At 48.3% G+C, this 5,365-nt stretch overlaps 1 non-coding gene across 1 annotated transcript; it reads right to left on the bottom strand.

Annotated features, from left to right (window-relative positions):
- Nucleotides 1–380: 380 nt before the first annotated feature.
- On the bottom strand, nt 381–545 carry LOC134986862 (U1 spliceosomal RNA). The gene has a single exon (XR_010192633.1). It is a non-coding gene; the product is annotated as a U1 spliceosomal RNA (small nuclear RNA).
- Between the last annotated feature and the right edge of the window lie 4,820 nt (nt 546–5,365).

Raw genomic sequence — 5,365 nt, 5'->3', positions numbered from 1 at the left:
CTCATCTGCATATGAAAAGAGAAAAGGGGCGCTTGGATGACCCCTAGTTCGCATTGAACACCCCCCACCCTCCTTTGGTGTGGGGCTCATGTTGGCCATGCCTCAGCCCATGAAGCATTCAAGCTGATTTCTTGCAGCAGCTGGGCACTGTAACAGCTCCAGAGCTGCTCTGTAAGGCAAATAAAAGGGTGTGGGCCCTGCAACACCACCTGTAGTTCGCATTGTGCGTTGGAAGGCACAAAGTAAGCAGACGGGAGAAGTCAGGATAGTGCGCAAGGGCATAGATGGGAGGGGCTCAAGAAAAGAGAAGTGGAAACAGACAGCAAACTAGGCTGGAGAGAGACCGGAGACAATGAGATCTAAATTATACCAGAGCCAACCAGGGGAAAGCACAAATGCAGCCCCCCCCCTACCACAAATTATGCAGTCGAGATTCCCACATTTGGGGAAATCACAGAGGTCAGCATACCCAGAATGCAATGAATGAACCTCACCCTGGGAAAACAATCTTCATGACCATGGTATCACCTAAGCAAAATAAGTATGATTTGAGATAGGGCTGGGGAGGGCCGCTGCTCAGGCACACCTCCGTCAAGTAAAGGAGATTCAACTGAGGCAGCACAAGGGAACTCTCATCTGGGGACAACAACTGCAGGGAGAACACATTTTCAGACGAATGTGTGAGGGCAGAAGGCTGCCTAATACTGAAGCACCCCCCAAACAACAAACCAAATGCAACAACTAGTGCAAGCATTCCTGGGGGAAGGCCTGCAGCAGATGGATTCGCATATGGTGATGTCATCCAAGCAATGGGTATAGTTGGCTGCAACCCTCGTCTGCATATGAAAAGAGAAAATGGTCACGCAGGGCATGGCGGCCTTTGTGGGGTTGCGCTTGGATGACCCCTAGATCGCTTTATACACCCCCATCAGTGTGGGGCTCATGTTGGCCATGCCCCAGCCCCTGAAGCATTCAAGCTGATTTCTTGCAGCAGCTGGACCCAGTAACAGCTCCAGAGTTGCTCTACAAGACAAGTAAAAGGGTGTGAGCCATGCAGCAGCACCTGTAGTTTGCATACACACATATATAGGACAGCATCTCTTATATGCCCCAGGGGCAATAAAATAGTATCCTTATCTAGGGTATCCGTCCATGCCGCTACAGCACTACACATACACACCCAGGCCGACGCAATTGCCGGTCTGAGTAAGGTACCTGAATGTGTATAAATGGACTTCAGGGTAATCTCCTGTTTGCGGTCAGCAGACTCTTTGAGGGTAGCCGTATCCTGGGACGGGAGGGCTAACTTCTTGGATAAGCGTGTTAATGCTTTGTCCACCCAAGGGGAGGATTCCCATCGTAACCTATCCGTTGATGGGAAAGGATACGCCATAAGAATCCTTTTGGAAATCTGCAGGAGATTCCCAAGCTTTTTCACATAACTCGTTCAGCTCGTGTGAGGGGAAAAGGTTACCTCAGGCTTCTTTCCCTTGTACATATGTACCCTCTTGTCAGGGATAGGGGGCTCCTCTGTGATGTGCAAAACATCTTTTATTGCCATAATCATATATCAAATGTATTTTGCCAATTTTGGCTGTAACTTTGCATCATCGTAATCGACACTGGAGTCAGAATCCGTGTCGGTATCTGTGTCAACAATCTGGATAGTGGGCACTTATGAGACCCTGACAGTCCCTGCGACATAGGATCAGGCATGGGTTGAGACCCTGACTGTCCCAAAGCTTCAGCCTTGTCTAATCTTTTGTGCAATGAGTTTACACTAGCATTTAAAACATTCCACATATCCATCCAATCAGGTGTCGGCGGAGACACCACATTCATTTGCTCCCGCTCCTCTCTAATATAGCCTTCTTCCTCAGACATGTCGACACACGCGTACCGACACACCACACACACAGGGAATGCTTTTACTGAAGACATTTCCCCCACAAGGCCCTTTGGCAGAGCTGGCCCTAACCAATATGATGCCCTAGGCAAGATTTTGCCTGGTGCCCCCTAGCACCACCGCTGGTTCCGCCTCTGACCTTGCACCTCTTTCCCAGCACCATCAACCCTCACCCATAACAGTACTTATTTTGGTGTTTGTACCCCCTATATTTTAAACAGGAACAGTTCGCACATTTGGCGCACAGTCCAAAAAGGGGTGTGTTTTTGCTGGCAATGGGCATGTCCACACAATAGTACCCCCAATTAAAATTCCGCCACACAGTACTGCAATTTTATTCACATTTGATCACGCGATAGTGTCCATAATTCACATTACATCCCACAGTAGTATCACTTTACCGTATAAACGTTACTTCTCACAGTAGTGCTCCTTATTCACATTACATCACACTGAATTGCTCCTTATTTACATTACACCACACCCTAATGCTCTTTATTCACATTAGACGACACAGTAAATGCCCTTTCTATACGCAACGCTACATATTAGAGCACCTTATACACATAATGCCACACATTAGTAATGCATTTATACACATAATTCCACACAGTAATGCCCCTTACACATATGAGACACATCATTAATGTCCTTATAAACATAATGCGTCTTACACATTATGACAACCTTTATTAATGCCCTTTTACACATAATGGCCCTCATTCCGAGTTGTTAGCTTGCAAGCTGCTTTTAGCAGCATTGCACACGTTAAGCCGCCGCCTACTGGGAGTGAATCTTAGCTTATCAAAATTGCGAACGAAAGATTAGCAGAATTGCGAATAGACACTTCTCAGCAGTTTCTGAGTAGCTCCAGACTTACTCGACAACTGTGATCAGTTCAGTCAGTTTCGTTCCTGGTTTGACGTCACAAACACACCCAGCGTTCGCCCAGACACTCCCCCGTTTCTTCAGACATTCCCGCGTTTTACCCAGAAACGGCAGCGTTTTTTCACACACACCCATAAAACGGCCAGTTTCCGCCCAGAAACACCCACTTCCTGTCAATCACACTACGATCAGCAGAACAAAGAAAAAACCTCGTAATGCCGTGAGTAAAATACCTAACTGCATAGCAAATTTACTTTGCGCAGTCGCAGAGCGAACATTGCGCATGCGCAATTAGCGGAAAATCGCTGCGATGCGAAGAAAATTACCGAGCGAACAACTCGGAATGACCACCCTTGCGCATGCGCAATTAGCGGAAAATCGCTGCGATGCGAAGAAAATTACAGAGCGAACAACTCGGAATGACCACCAATGTCCCTTACACATATGCCGCACATTATTAATGCCCTTATACACATAATGACACACATAGTGCCCCTTACACATATGTTGCACATTATTAAGGCATTTTTACATGACACACATAATGCTCCTTACTCATATTCTGAACACTACTGCACAATCAACCCACTCACATGCACACAGCACTCACACTGCCACTAACACTGTGACCTCTGCCTCTGCTTGGATACAGATGTGTCCTCATAAATCTTGCCTCAATGCTAACGTTGGGGCACCTTTTTTTTATTAAAATGCATCTTATTTGCATTGCTATGTTGTTAGGATGCACACGCAGCTTCTGCTGATTAAAATGATATGCAGCACGCCTATATACTGTGTGAGACTGTGGCTGTATCTGCATATGAAATGCTACACACAGAATATAGGCATGCCGCATATCATTTTAATCAGCAGAAGTTGCTGATGCCCCTAGGCATATCAAATGCCCTAGGCAATTGCCTAGTTTGCCTATGCCTATGGCCGGCTCTGCCCTTTGGAGAGACAGAGAGAGAGTATGCCAGCACATACCCCAGCGCTATATAACCCAGGAATAGCACAGTAACTTAATGTTTGCACAGTAGCGCTGCTGTATGTAATTTGCGCCAAATTATGTGCCCCCCCCCCCTCTCTTTTCAACCCTCTTGTCTACCGTGGTATAAGCAGGGGAGAGTCCGGGGAGCTTCCTCTCAGCGGTGCTGTGGAGAAAAAATGGCGCTGGTGAGTGCTGAGGGAGAAGCCCCGCCCCCTCGGCGGCGGGCTTCTGTTCCGCTTAAACTGTACAATTGGCGGGGGCTCATACATATATACAGTGCCCAGCTGTATATATGTTATATTTCTGCCAAAAAGAGGTTTATATTGCAGCCCAGGGCGCCCCCCCTGCGCCCTGCACCCTTACAGTGACCGGAGTATGTGAGGTGTATGGGAGCAATGGCGCACAGCTGCAGTGCTGTGCGTTACCTCAATGAAGATCATGAAGTCCTCTGCCGCCTCTGAAGTCTTCTTTTCTTCTCATACTCACCCGGCTTCTATCTTCCGGCTCTGCGAGGGGGACGGCGGCGCGGCTCTGGGACGGACGGCGAGGGTGAGATCCTGCGTACCAATCCCTTTGGAGCTAATCCCTTTGTAGCTAATGGTGTCCAGTAGCTTAAGAAGCAGGACCTTGCAACTCGGAGAGTAGGGCTGCTTCTCTCCCCTCAGTCCCTCGATGCAGGGAGTCTGTTGCCAGCAGTGCTCCCTGAAAATTAAAAACCTAACAAAATACTTTCTGTCAGAAAGCTCAGGAGAGCTCCTGAAAAGCACCCAGTCTCCACTTGGCACAGTATCAAACTGAGGTATGGAGGAGGGGCATAGAGGGAGGAGCCAGTGCACACCCAGAACTAAAGTCTTTCTTAAAGTGCCCATGTCTCCTGCGGAGCCGTCTATCCCCATGGTCCTTACGGAGTCCCCAGCATCCTCTAGGACGTTAGAGAAAATAGGATTTTAATACCTACCAGTAAATCCTTTTCTCTTAGTCCGTAGAGGATGCTGGGCACCCGTCCCAGTGCGTACTGTGTCTGCAGTTATTAAATGGCCCTTAACTCCAGAACATTTATGTGGAGACAACTTTCCCGACTTGACCATCTTCCTTGGACGTTTTCCCCCTGTGTGACTGCTCCCCAGCCTCGGAGGGTTGCATCCATGGTCCCTAGGATCCAGTCCTGGATCCCGAACCTTCGCCCCTCTAGGAGGTGAGAACTGTGCAGCCACCAATGGAGTGAGATTCTGGTCTTGGAAGACAGGATTATCCTCCGGTGCGTGTGTAGGTGGGATCCGGACCACTTGTCCAACAGGTCCCACTGGAACACTCTGGCATGGAACCTGCCAAACTGAATGGGCTCGTAGGCCGCAACCATCTTACCCAGCAACCAAATGCATTGATGGATTAACACTCTTGCTGGTTTCAGAATTTGTTTGACCAGACTCTGGATCTCCAGAGCCTTTCCACTGGAAGAAAACCTCTTCTGTGTCCAGTATCACTCCCAAAAACAACAACCGCGTCATTGGGACCAACTGCGATTTTGGCATGTTTAGGAGCCAACTATGTTGTTGAAGAACTGTCAGGGAGAGTGCAAT

The sequence above is a fragment of the Pseudophryne corroboree genome (assembly GCF_028390025.1).
Source record: "Pseudophryne corroboree isolate aPseCor3 chromosome 7 unlocalized genomic scaffold, aPseCor3.hap2 SUPER_7_unloc_6, whole genome shotgun sequence".
NCBI lineage: Eukaryota > Metazoa > Chordata > Amphibia > Anura > Myobatrachidae > Pseudophryne > Pseudophryne corroboree.
This window is presented reverse-complemented; position numbering and strand designations above follow the sequence as displayed.